This window comes from Equus przewalskii, chromosome 3, assembly GCF_037783145.1.
Source record: "Equus przewalskii isolate Varuska chromosome 3, EquPr2, whole genome shotgun sequence".
In the NCBI taxonomy this organism is placed as follows: Eukaryota; Metazoa; Chordata; class Mammalia; order Perissodactyla; family Equidae; genus Equus; species Equus przewalskii.
This window is the reverse complement of record NC_091833.1, coordinates 108,108,669-108,122,399: the sequence shown is the minus strand read 5'-3', so window position 1 is coordinate 108,122,399 and position 13,731 is coordinate 108,108,669. Positions and strand designations below refer to the sequence as shown.

The following is a 13,731-nucleotide window of genomic DNA, read 5'->3' as shown; positions in this document are numbered from 1 at the left end:
TTCAAAAATAAATAAATGTGGGGAGGGCTTTGGAATCCCACTGGCCATGGGATTATGGGATTGGAATCAAGTTACTCAGATTTCAAGGGGCAGTGGGATCCCAGATGATAAGTGGGTCACCCTTGGGAAATCTGACTTCAAACAGAGCGGCAGAGCCAGGCTGCTATGTACCTGCTGCTAGGAGACTGTGACCATGCTGAGGCCATGGGGCTAGAGAAAGTAGAGTCACAAATATGGAGGCAGAGTGAAGGGACAATGAAATCAGACGCGGCTATTCCCAGGTCCTCCGACTCTGCTATTACTCTCCATCTAGCAAAAAGCCCTTCTGCTTCCTTTCCCTCCACACTCCAGAGAACGGAAAGATCAGCATTCTCCCTGTGCTGATGACAAATTTTTGCTGTCGTGGATTAAGAATGTTCTTCAAAGATAACTGCCCTGTTATCTGTTATTGCCAGGCTGAACAGCCTAAGGTCATCTATTCTAAAACCAAATCCCTTTTTGATTTTTTAATGGTCTAATAAGATCTGCTCAGGAAATTCTCCAGGCTAAGATCATAGCATCCATGCAATAGGGAAGTGGGAAGTGCTCTTGGGCCAGTGCGGGGAGGTTTGGGTGGGTCTTCATCTCCTCAACCACAGTGATTCCACTTCTACATGTTCTCTATATGGGATTTCTGCATTGCATTTTACCTAAATAATAGTTTCTGCATTTTAAAAAGGATTTGAAAACATCTGTTCCTTGGCACTTTAGGAACTCATCTAGCTCCTATTTGTCTTTGAGTGGGAACAGAGGGAGATAGATTCTTTGAGGAAAATATTGACTCTGCCCATAGACATTTCCTTGATTCACCTGCAGGTAGATGGGGCATGGCTATCTGTGTCTGTGAATTGCAAGAGAAAAGAACTCTCCTCCAGCATACTTAACAACAAGGAGCATTCACCGGCTTATGTAATTGGAAAGTTCAAAGGATTACTTGCTCCAGGCATGGCTGGATCCAGATGCTTAAAGGTTATCATCAAGCAGCTACCTCTGTTCTCATTCAGCTAGGTTTTCTCTTATGTTGGCTTCTTAATTAACCAGGTTCAGGTGACCAATTTTAAACTAATTACATTGTTCCAAAGATGGAGAATGCTGACTGGCCCGCCTGTCTGTGGGGTGTCTAGTAGGTAGAAAAGGGGTAATCTCTGAAAAGAAAAGAAAGAATCTGTTACCAGAATAAAAAGAAATGAATATTGGATGAACAAAACAATAAAATTTATTCATCTAGTTGGAATAGAACAGAGATCCTCAAAACTAAGACACACATATATAGAATCTAATATGTGAATGGGAGTAACATGACAGATCAGTGGGGAAATGAGAAGCTACTTATTAAAGGGTATTGGTAAATTGGTTACTCGTATTGGGAGGAAAAAAGGTGAAATTGGATCACTACTTCATACGATACCAAAAGTGAATTTCAGATGAATTAGGGACCCAAGTGTCATTGCAAGAACTTTCAAACTTATATGTTATATATTGAGGAATATCTTCCTCAGTTTAGGATAGAGAAGGATTTTTTTTTTTAAGTTATAAAAGCACTAATTGTAAGAGATCGCCAAACCTAAGTACATTATAATTAAGAAATTCTGTTGCTCAAAAAAAGACACATCAAGGAAAATGAGGAGTCAAATTGTAAACTGGGATATATATACTACATATAACCAACAAAGAACTAGTATCAAAATATAAAATATCAAACAAAATATAAAGAACTCTTACAATTCAATAACAATGTGATATAACAATAGAAAAAAATGGGCAAAAGATGTGAAAGACACAAACGAAAACTACATGTAATGAATAAACTTATGAACAGTTGCTCAACTTCATTTGTAATCAGGGAAATGCAAATCAAGATTCTAAGGAGATGTGATTTTATACTCACATAATTGACAAAAACATAAAGATCTGACAATAACAAGTATCGGTAAAGATGTGGAGCAAAAAGTATTCATAGAAACTACTGGTGAGAATGTGAATTGATATAATCATTTTGGGAAACAATTTGGCATTATGTTGCAAAGTTGGACATTCACATGTTTTATGAAGGAGCAGGTCACTCCTGAGTCTATTCCTAAATGAATCCCTTACATACATATATCAATAGCGATGACAAGATGCTCTTAATGGTGCTGATTTTAATAGTAATCTAGAAACAACCCAAATGACTGTTGACAGGAAAATGGATAAACAATTGGTGGTATATTTAGACAACAGAATGTTATATAGCAGCAGAAATGACTGGATGAGGCTATGCAGAAAAATATGAATGGATCTTAGCAACATAATATTTAGTGAAGACCACACACAGCATGACACCTTTTCAATACAACTGAATAACGACTGAAACTAAAAATCTCTCTTTTAGGTGTATGTATACATGTAATAAAACTGTGATTAAAAAAAAAAAAAACAAGAAAAAGATGAATGCAAAATTTAGGATAGTGGTTACCTCAGGGTGAAAAGGACAGGAAAATGAACAGGTGAAAAGCACAAAACTGGGCGTAAAAAGTTCTGGCCCTAAATCCTCGCTCTGGAGTTGCCCTGTGGGCTCATGGGTGTTCATTATATGGATTGACTATGACAGTGTGTAATGAACCAAGGATTCTCATTTATCTAATTCTGTGCTCCAGAGATCCATTTGGTTTTTAAATGGTAAGCTGTTGGATATATGCATGTAAATTTGAAGGCAAAGATCAGTACTAGGGAGATAATATTTAAAGCCCTGGGAAGAGTCAAGATGAAGAGGAGGTGGCTGAGGAGAAAGCCCTGTGGTCACTACCATTTAGAGACAAAGCAGAGGAAGCTGAACCAATTGGGAAGGACTGGCCACCAAGGAAGGAGGAAAACCAGTGGAGTGTGGTGTCATGGAGCCTAAGAAAAGAAAGTATCTGAAGAAGAAGGTAAAGTGGTTAACTGTGTCAAGAAAGGTCAGGTCAAAGACGTGACCATAGGATTTGGCAAGCTCAAGATCTTTGGTGACCTTGAACAGAGAAGTTCCTGTGGAGTGAGGGAAGATGAAACCTCTTTATCTCATTACCACCACCTTAGTCAGACCCTTCTCATCTATCTCCCTAGTGACACCCTGGCCCCAATCTTGTCCCTTAGCAGACTATCCTCACATCTTCACCATATTGGGCACAGGCCCAGCCTTGACTGTTCCCTACTTCATCTGTTGGTACCACGTCTTATGACAAGGCCCTTCTCAGTCAGGCCCCAAATAAGCTGTGTTGCCCCATTTCCCACACCGTAGTCTCATCACTCTAGACTGTCTCAAGTTTCTCAAGTCAAGTGCCAACCTACCTCTACACGCACGACCATCTAGGGCCCTTCCACTGCAGACAGTTTCTAAGACTTCGCTCATTCAATCCACATAGTCTTCTCAGACCTTCCCTGGCCCTTCCCACTTCTGCTCACATGGCAGAACTGGGGGGGTGAAGGAGTGGGCAGCACACTGAGACATGTGGGCACCTCACTTCTGATTCTGGCTCTTCCACTAATAAGCTCGGTGACTTGGAGTAAAGCCCTTCCCTGCTCTGGGTCCCAATGTCCTAATCTCTAAAATGAGGGGGTTCGACTGGGAGGTTTTCAGCACCCTTCACCTGGAATATTCTCTGATTCTGGGGGCAGGGGTATAGATTTACATTCTAGACTTCTACTGCCAAACTTGTAGAAAGAGAAGCCATTATCCTCCATCAATATGAAACTCACCTGGTTTTTGGCTAGTGGAGAAGTCAGTGCAGGAGGGGTGGGGAGGTTCTTAGTGAGGACCTCTATGTGGGATCCAGTTTGCTGAGTGGTTTTCTGTACCTAGGATCTGGACTATGATGTGGCAGTTTTGTTTCCCTCTGACAGGTAAATTTGGCCAGCATCCAAGACTGGCTAATGGACACTCACTGAGTCCAACATGGCCAGATCTTGGTTTCAAATACTTCTTTGGATTGCCACAGCTTTGGGGATTGAAAGAGAATTTTGTTTTAAGCCATTGTCAGGCGACAGTGAAAGTGTTCCTCATTTTGAAATGCCTAGTAACGACTGGTTTTATTTTTATACCGGCCATTTCTTTGAGAAGAAATTAAACAAATAAACAGATGCCTCCCTCTCTCCCTTTCTCCCTGTCTCTTTTTTTGGCTTGGGTCCACAGACAATACAGTGCTGTCTGCACCATCTGCTGGCTCTGTAAAGGTAATTAACAAATGCACACTATTCCCAGCTGAGGCTGGTCTATAAAGGACAAATCATGCCAGGCAAATGGGAGAGGGACAAAATAAGACCACGGCAGGCAAGCTCGGCGGCTGCAGTCCTGGACTCCACTGGAGGGTGTTGTTACAGCTACTTGTCAAACTTTAACTCCTGAAAGTGAATTCAAATGGATTTAACTATGGAAATTGCATTTCACCCCTGCTGGGAGGCCCTAAAGAAAGGGTGAGGACAATTTCAGGGTGTCCAGGACTTTTGTCTCTCAGATCTTATTTTCTGTATTCATTTATTGTAATTTTTTTTAGGAGGGAGAAATAAGAAAAGACATCAACGAAAGCTCAAGATGTGTCATCATGTGGGACACTGAACTGTGGCTTTGGAGGCAGGTCAGTTCTGTCATCCACTAATGGTCTGAACTTCAACGTGTCGTTTAGCCCCTCTGTGGCTCCCTCCCGCACTGTAAGTTGGGAACAATAGTAATACCAAACGTTCAGCGTCATTGTAACCACGAACGAGATAATGCATTCAGGTCAGCAGTGTTATCCTGTGCCCAGCTAGGACCAAGCCCATCATTAGCGGTAGTTGTTGTTAACAATATCATTATCAGGTGAGGGTCCATGACAGATGGCCTAATCCACCCTTGGCAGCAGGGAATTAATAACCCTTCTAGCCAGAGCCACATTCTAAAAGGGACAGAAGCACTGTAAATAAAACACTAGAAGAGTTGACCTTAACAAAATAAGTAAGTCTTAAAAAGACGTGTTTGGAGCAAAAGATACAGTTACAACCTCTACATATTCAAAATACATAAAAACCAACAAAGCAAGTGCTCATTTGGACTAAGATTAAAGGGTTGGAGTAGGAGATAAATGGTATAAATCTAAAAAATGGAAAAAAAAAAGGTTAAAAGATGGGTTGCCATAAGATTACAATATGAATTCCGGAAATAGAGAATTATCTTCCCAGGACTGAGGAAGTCCTTACTTGCCATACTTAATCTCAGATAGGACCAAATAGGACAGGGTTCTCAGGAATCTTCCAGAAGCTCTTAGGAGATACAATGTGCTGTTGCTGCTGAAGATGATGATGATGAGGATTGCTTCTTTGTTCTCTTTGCCTCTGACTGACCAACTCGGAGCTCAAAGAACCTGCTTCTAGTTGCCCAGAGAAAAACATCCCAGATAATGCTGTTTTATGAGAGTGCTGGGGCTGCTCAAGGCAAAGTCAGAAGGTTGGTGTTTGTTTTCTAATGGCAACAAAAGATGTCCCTAGTCAGGAAAATGATAACATGCACAGTCCACAGTCCCCTCCCTGATGGCTGGAACTTGATATTTCTAGAAGGAAAGAATCTTAGTAAATATCAAATTCACCCACACTTGCCACCCCTGCCAGATCTCTTAAAATGTCAACGTGCTGAGGCACACCTGGCTCACTGCCAGGCTAGCCAGCATCCGGCAGCCCTACCTAGAGCAACAAGAGACATCACTGTCCATGGTTTATTTAAGGGACTCTGTCTTCTTCCTACTCGACAGTCTTCAATATTGACATTCTCCTTGGCGACAGCTGAGAATTCAGGGCACAGTGACCTAAATGCATCCAGTTCTTCCTTTGAAACCCAGCTCAGATACCATCTCTTCCTTGTAGTGTTCCCCAAGACCACATCCAACTGTAGAGAGAAAAATGTTCCTCTCCTTGTCCCAGCTCATGTCTGGGACATCCTGGTATCATTGTTCATCAGATAAACCTTCTCATAAGAGAAGGAACAGTTACAGTAGACAGTACAAGGGTGTGGGTTGGTTAACGGGGCATGTGATGGCTCAGAGAGGCTTCTTGTAAGGGAAAACCCTTGACTTTGAGGTACAAGTAGGGTTTTCTTAGATAGATAAAGGGAAAAATGGAATTCCAGCATAGAGACCCAAGGAAGACTTGATGGTGAGGCCACACCCATCATCCTGTTTGCTTGGCTGGACTGTACAGGGGGTATTGATACGGATTTGCAGAGGTAAGGTCAGAAAGGGCTTTGCATGGCACGTCAGGGAAAATAGACCTTATCTTGTGGACAAAGAAAGCAATTTAGAGTTTTAAATAGCAGTGACATGATTGTATCTGTGTTTGAAAAAGTTCATTCTGGTGGCCATGGGGAGGGTGGACTGGAAAGCAGCAACGGAAACCAGGGTAATGGTGTTTAAACCACCTCTGTGAGAAATGATAGAGGCTTGAAATAAAGCAGCCGCGGAGTGGATGGGGAGGGGAGACAGGTGTGCGAGGAGGAGTGTTTGACCACCGCAAGGCTAGTTGGCAGGAGAAATGTTTTTAGGTTTCAAGGTTAGAATTCTTACTGAAAGCTACTGAGTAACTGGATGGCCTTGAGCATATTTCTCTTGATGAGCTTCGGTTTTAAAATCACTGAGACAAGATTGTTTAAAAGATTAAATAAAACAGTACAGGTACAGAAACTAGCCAGTGCCTTTCATCTAGAAAGTGTTCACACGGCAGCATCACTAGCGTTGGGAGTGGCGGGGAAGGAATCTCAGCTGATGTCCAGGTTGCCCTTTGCCATGTTTGTTCACATCTGGAATTCCTCCATCCACCAGGGAGGCGTTTAAGGACAGGCTTTCCTCATTCACTTCTGCATGCCCAGTGCCTACTTTGGTGCCCTGTGTATGTTTCTCGAATTGAACTTAATTATTGAATTTAATCGAGTCTTCTTTGGAGTGGTGGCAGGAGAAAGAATCAGGATGGAATATTTAGTGCCTGGAGAACGATCCAGGTGCCAGCACATAGCAAGTACTTCATACTCTCAACATCCGCCTTCCCAGGCCAGTTCAAGACCACCTCCCCCATGTCCCTGATCACCATGCAAAGCAATCTTCCTCCCCTCTGCCTCCTAGAAAAATGATCAAGCTGAGATTTATGGAGCTTTTCCTATGGGCCAGTATTTACAGGATAATCTCTGCTGATATGCACCACAGCCTTATGTAGTAAGCATCCTTATTACCTGTATTTTACAGTCTTAGAAACTAAGACTTGGTGAGGCCTGGTAACTTGCCTAGGGCAAGGCAGCTAAGTGGGAGAGGGTGGATTCCAATCTAGGCATTCTTCTACAGGGCCCACACTCTCAACTGCTATGCTATGCTGGATCTGAGGACATACCTAAAGTGACATTCCTGTGAGACTCCTCCTAGAGTGCCTCGTACTGCTGAGTTCAACTCAGCAGGCACTTATGGAGGCCCTGTTATGTGTCAGCAGTGGGCACAGAGAACAAACATGAGTAAGGCAAGGTCCAGTCATAAGGAGCTCGGAGTCAACTGAGAGCAGTACAGGCACACGAATCAATGGCATTCAACATTGCAGGTGTGGCAGCTGAGCTTGCATGCAAGCGTGGTCAGTGTCAACTCAATCTGGGGAGGTCAAGGAGGGCTTCATGGAAGAGGTGGTCACACGTCTTCCTGTGATGCCCTTCTCGATAACTGGCATTTCTGGATTGTCCCGTACGTTTCAACTCTTTTTATCCTTCTCCTCTCACCCTTTGTGGGGAGGAGATTTTCTTATAATCTTGGGCTGTTATAATAAAATACCATAGACTGGGTAGCTTAAACAACAGACACTTACTTCTCACAGTTCTGAAGGCTAGAAGTCCAAGATCAAGGTGTTAGCAGATTAATTTCCTAAAGAGGGCTCTCTTCCTGGCTTACAGACAGCAGCCTTCTCACTGCGTCCTCACATGGCAAAGAGAGGAAGCTCTGGCCTAACTTTTCCTTTTCTTATAAGAGTACTAAGTGCACCATGGGGCCCCATCCTCATCTAACCTGAATTAATTCCCACAGGCCCCATCTCCAAACACCATCACCTTGGGGCTTTGGGCTTCAACATTGAATTCTAGGGGAACACAAACATTCAGTCCATAACAGACGTCTTTAATAAAGCCAAATATTGGACAGGATTCTGTTGGCATAATAGCACAGTGAAGTTATACAATGAGAGAGAGGAAATTAGCAAGAGGAAGATATCTATCTGTGCGATGGATGCTCCCTCTGTGAAGAATCTGAAGGATCTGAAGCCCGGAGGATCCAGCATCACAGCTCCGGGCTGGAGACAGAGAGCAGGCAGAGAAACTGGAGGTTCTGAGGCAGCCCCTCTGGGATGCAAAGACAGATGGGCTGTGGAGGAGAGAAGAGGAAGGTTCCTAGAGAGGGTGAGACACTTAGCAGCCCTCCAGGTGGAGTCTGCATAGAAGGACAGGTAAACAATAGAAACTCATACATGTTTTGTACCCCATCTAGACTCCTCAAGTGAGTGTGACCAGCAAGGACTTTTTTTCTAGAATCAGACTGATCGTGCCCAGGTGCCCTTCCTGACACAGTGAGCATGAGGAAAGAGAGAGAGCGTCTTCCTGAAGTCAGGAACCCTGTTTTACTTTGCTCATGGTGGGTGCTCCATGTTACTTTTGTACCTGATCTTCGTGGCTGCTCCCTAAGCATTTACTGAGTGATGACTGAGCACTCACAACCAAGAACCCTGCTCATGCCCTCTCTCCAACGCCCCTCCATTTCCTCTCTTTGATGGTTGATTTTATTACTAGACTTTCCAGCTCTACACTCTATACTGAGCCTCTCCCACACTCAGCAAAGGGTCGCCACTCATCTCCCTCTCCTCTGTTATGTCTCTTCCTTACAGTTTTCAAGTTTGAAACTTGCAAGACCCAATCTTTATGATTCTTTCCCAGGGGGCTCTTAATTATATGTGTTTTTCTCTTTTGGTGGTATGGTGCTCCAAGCTTTGGAGCTCAAAGGACATCTTTACTGGGTGGAACGGTAAAAAGATCATGGACTTGGTGTCATAAAATGTTCCATTTCACACTCAGCTCAGTCACTTCCTGGCAGGGAGATTTAGGCAAGTGTCAAGCCCAGGCCCCCTCCTCCCAGGGTTTTGGGAGGGTCACCACCAGAGCTGTGCTGGTCCCACTGCGCACACTACCTCCTGATAAACAGGGCCGAAGTGCGACACCAACACACCATGGCTGGTGAAAAGAGCCCTATCTGAGGCTCTGTTCACTTGAGAAGGAGGGGGAAGGGGTGCAGCTTCGGGGACTCCAAGCCCTTCAGGCAAACAAGATGATATGAACCTGAAGGCTCTTTCCCAGCCAGTTAGGAAAATAAAGGTTTCCTTTAGGCTGCACCCTTCTCCCAGGGTCCCCGAGCCTCCTCCCTACTTCTCAGAACCTCCTCGGGAACAAGTGGCCCTTGAACAGGTGCTACAAAAAGTTAGGATCAAAGAAGCTGATGACTCATTGGAGGTCCCTGGAAAAAGGGTGTCAGATCTCTATCTGGGTTCTGCTCTCCCATCACTGCATCTGTTCCTCCCAGCCCTATGCCCCATCTGCTAGTTAAGAATCTGCTGGGTGAAGCAACAGCATTTATGAAACTCCCTTTGTATGCAAAGTGCTGTTGAAATGTGGTTCTAAGGGAAGACTTCTTGGGGGATTTTGCAAGCTGCTCAGAGACAAGGTGACAGATGACGTTTGACCAGCCCTGCATGGTGCTGGGGCTGTACAAAGCAGGTAAGACTGAGTGGAAAAGGTGAGTCTGAGTAGTATTGAGAAGGAGGGCGGAAATCATACGATACAGAGAACATGGAGGAGGCACATTCTTGGAGCAATCTGCCAAATCAGGGAGGTGGGGCCTTGGCAGGTGTGGATCTGGCTACCAACTGCCTCTCTAGGGTCGTCTTGCACCATCTGCCCCCCTGGCCCCCCTGGAAACCAGGGCTTCAGGTGTACTTGTTGTTCCTGAGCATGCCAGGCTCTTTCCTGCCTCCCTGATTTTGTACATGTAGTTCCCTGCTCCGGAGTTGCCCTTTCCTCTCACGTCCACCAGAAGAAGAACTTGGCTTAAGTCTCCTCTTCGATGAAGTCTTTGCAGACTTCTGTCGACAAAGATGACTGCTCCTCCTTCACCCTTCATCTGAATTGCAGTAAAAATAACGAGTTCTTGAGGGCTTAAGGTGTGTGCGCATATGTGTGTGAAATGTATATGTGAAATATACAGAGATAAGTAGACAGATAAAAATCCCATTCAATTCTTAGAGAAACTCTGCATTATTATCTGCATTTTACTGCCAGGCTTCCTGAACAGAGGGTTGGAAAGTTTAAGTAACTTGCCCAAGATGAATCAGCTCCTAAGTTTGGACCGAAACTCAAACTATTGCTTCCTCTCTCAGACACTAGGAAATCCTTTCTGTATTATGATGCCTATGACATCTGACTCATTTACCTAACTGCCTCCCCTTCTTCAGGGCCTGGCTCTGGAGCAGAAATCCAGTATACATCTGTTGAATGGAATTGATTTGAAGAGAGCTGGCAATTAGAAGACTTCAGAGACGGCGCTGGTGATGGAACAAGGTGCTTCAGAATAAAAGATGAGTTAGGTAAGCAGAAGCCAATTAGGAGAGGATGCTCCAGCCTATGATAAGGAGCTTTAATTTGATAGGAGACAATTGGGAGCCATTCATCGTGGAGCTCGGAGAAAGGCAGTGACAAGCCCCTAACGACACTCAAGGGCCTTTGAAACCTTTAATTGCTGCCTGCAATTTTGCTATTTCCATGCAGAAGTGACGTGACACAGGAGGATAAGCTCACAGCTGCCATATGCCCCAGGTCGCACTGCCCACAGCAAGGTCACTGTGAGAACAAAGTTCCTTCCTTATGTGCAGAGTGGGAACATGCAAAGGATCCCAAGTCACTGTCCCTGCATGTCCCTGCATGGCCCTGAACCCCAGATCAAGGCCCTCCCTGCCTCCCACACCCCCACACCCTGCATGGGTCTTGGGATAGAAAGAGCCTGCAGGGGCCCGCACACACCCCACCCCATCTCGGCCAGCAGTCAACATCCCTGTTAGCCTTTCTGCAACTTCTGCTCCCTCTGTGTCTCACTTGTGAACCCTTCCTGGTCTCTGCCCAGAGAGAACATTCACGGCTTCCCAGAATTTCAATTCCACAGAGGCAGGATGCATCCTTACCTTTCCCAGGACCACTTTGACACACGAATGGAAGGACCAGGATGGGAAGAGAGGAAAGAGGCAGTGGAATTCTGCTCACAGGGAAGTCATGGAAGGCTGTTTTGTTTTTATCTTTTATTTTCCCAAGCTTGGGAGCTCTTCGCTTCTTCCATCTGGCGCAAAACCACTAGGAGCCCAGTGGCTGGGCCTGGCTTTTCCAAAGCCAGTGAGTGCCAACAGTAGAACGGATTCCAGACGCACAGGACAATGGCCTCTTCAAGCCACAGAAAGCTGCCAGTGTTGTATTGTTTGCATGTGATGCAGCTTCTTGAACACACACAAACACTCCTATTTTTACCAGCCCCGTGACGGTGATTTAATTACTGCTGAAGATGTTGGGGCTCATTCAAACTGCAAACCTCTGTCCCCACCCCCACCAAAGAGGGAAGAAAACAAAACCAAGCCCCACCTATGAAAAAGAAAAGCTGACCACTGTGCAAGTGCAGGATGGCAGCTCGGAGGTGGGCCCCAGGTGCGTTAATTACACTTAATTGCACACTGGTTTATGACCGCGGTCACTTGTGTGCTATGCTCTGGCCCAGCATCTGTGCCGAAGGATAGCTTTGGTATTTCAAGAAGCAAGATGAACATCGGCCAGATGGTGACTTCACGAGGACATAATTCATGTAGCGTTTTCCTGCCCCAATGTAGATTTCTGTGAAGGAATCTTGAATGCCATGCTGAACCAAACAGAACAAGAAAACTCAACCCCACAGAAGAGGCAGCCATGAGTTGAAGATTAATGGTCTCAACAGCGACTCCGACAGGAACCCAAATGGTAGTCAGATCTCAGGCTCCAAGCTGCACATTGTGCCAACCCATCTTCCTGTCGCTTGCAGAGTGAAATGACATCATCCTCGGCGTCTCCAGTGCACTCTGCAGGGGGAGGGGGGGCAGGCCCCAAAATGACATGCTGCAGGAAACTGGGTCACTTACCTTTTTTTTTTTAATTAACTTTGTGTAGCGACAGGCCTCGTCAGCACCTGCTAGCTTGGTAATTTGATTTTGACGGTGACCGAGTGAAAAATGTGCTTTTGGCTTCAGCCTCCAGGACTAGTTCTGGGGGGCTGGAAGGGAAAACTGAAAGAAGAGCAAACCTGTCTTCTTGGAAACTCTTAACAAGCACTACCGGGAAGCCTTGGTATTATTGGGCCATGAGTTAGCAGGCAAAATAGCCCAGTTCTGAGTTGGTTTAGGAAAGTTCATGCTCTCTAAGAAGTAATGTGTATGTGACCCACATGGAGTTAAAAAAAAAAAAAAGTAGGCGTTACACACCTGTCAGTGGCATTTTGCATGCGGTAAGCCTGTCTGGAATCTGTGCAATTTCTACAACCTACACACTTGAGTCCTGAACCACGAAATAAGGACATGCAGACGGAAGGTCATGCTGCTTCAAAACAAGGTCAGCCCAAGACAGTTCTGAAGCAAATATAACCAAGGTCAAGTATGTGGCCCAGCTGTGTCCTCACCCTGTGGTCTCTGCCCACAGACCCTCCATGTCATCATGATGTGTGCACTCAGAGGCAAGACGAGTCCTCGCCTCATTCAGGACCAAAACCAGCCTACGAAACAACGTTGCCATGTTGTGTGTTTGCTGTGTTCATTTGTTTTAAAGGAATAAATAGTAGTAGTAACATTGACCAAGGTCGCTTCTTGCACACTTGCTGCATATGAGACTCACTGAGGCACATGTCCACATCAGCCTCTGCAGCCTCCTGCCAGGTAGACCTATCACGAGAATAGACCCTGGTGTCAGATGGCCTGCTCCACCTGTGTGTGACCGCACACCAGTGACTTAACTTCTCTGAGAGTCAGTGTCCTTAGGGGTTAAACAGGAAGAAGAGAACCTAGCTCACAACTCAGTAAAGGATGCTTTGAAAGCTTGGTAGGGAGCCTGGCACATGCCAAGTTCTCCTAAAAGATCAGCCATTAGGGCCCAGCATGTGTAGCTGTAGCAAAGAAAGAGAATCTCCAAAGCCCCACCAAGGACACAGCTCTCTTAAGCGATAAAAATAAGATGGGAACCCACCCCCCCCTTGGCTGTTGCTTCCTGCTCCATTCCATGGATGGATGCAAATTTATGGCAAAAAGCCCAGTGACAACAGTCCCTCCTCCACTGGCATGATTTGGCACCCAAGCTTTGGCAAACAGCCCACTATGCCCATAAAAAACCTCTATTGTTTCTTCCGAAGGCTTTTTGCTTGATCCCCCCAAATAAAACGTTATTTGCCCCTCCCTCCACCCCAGAAGAGAAACAGCTCCAGGGGGAGCCGGCTCTTCCTGCTAGGAACCTGGGGGCCGGACCCCAGCCAGGCGAGGCTGGGCAGGGTGACTCAGCAGAAAATGATCTGCTGCTCAGAGCCCGCCCACCCTGCCACCCAGTCAAGGAAGGCCTCTGTGAGGCAAACAGAAAGGACACTGCTCAGGTCTCTG

General features: G+C 45.4%; 2 long non-coding RNA genes across 2 annotated transcripts; one reads left to right on the top strand and one right to left on the bottom strand.

Moving 5' to 3' along the window:
* Positions 1-8,138: 8,138 nt before the first annotated feature.
* LOC139082369 (uncharacterized) lies at positions 8,139-11,463 on the bottom strand. Its single transcript, XR_011538291.1, has 2 exons — positions 11,260-11,463; positions 8,139-8,402 (listed from the first exon to the last, which is right to left on the bottom strand). It is a non-coding gene; the product is annotated as an uncharacterized lncRNA (long non-coding RNA).
* Positions 9,631-11,393, top strand: LOC139082370 (uncharacterized). The gene is made up of 2 exons (XR_011538292.1): positions 9,631-9,802; positions 10,537-11,393. It is a non-coding gene; the product is annotated as an uncharacterized lncRNA (long non-coding RNA).
* Positions 11,464-13,731: the final 2,268 nt, after the last annotated feature.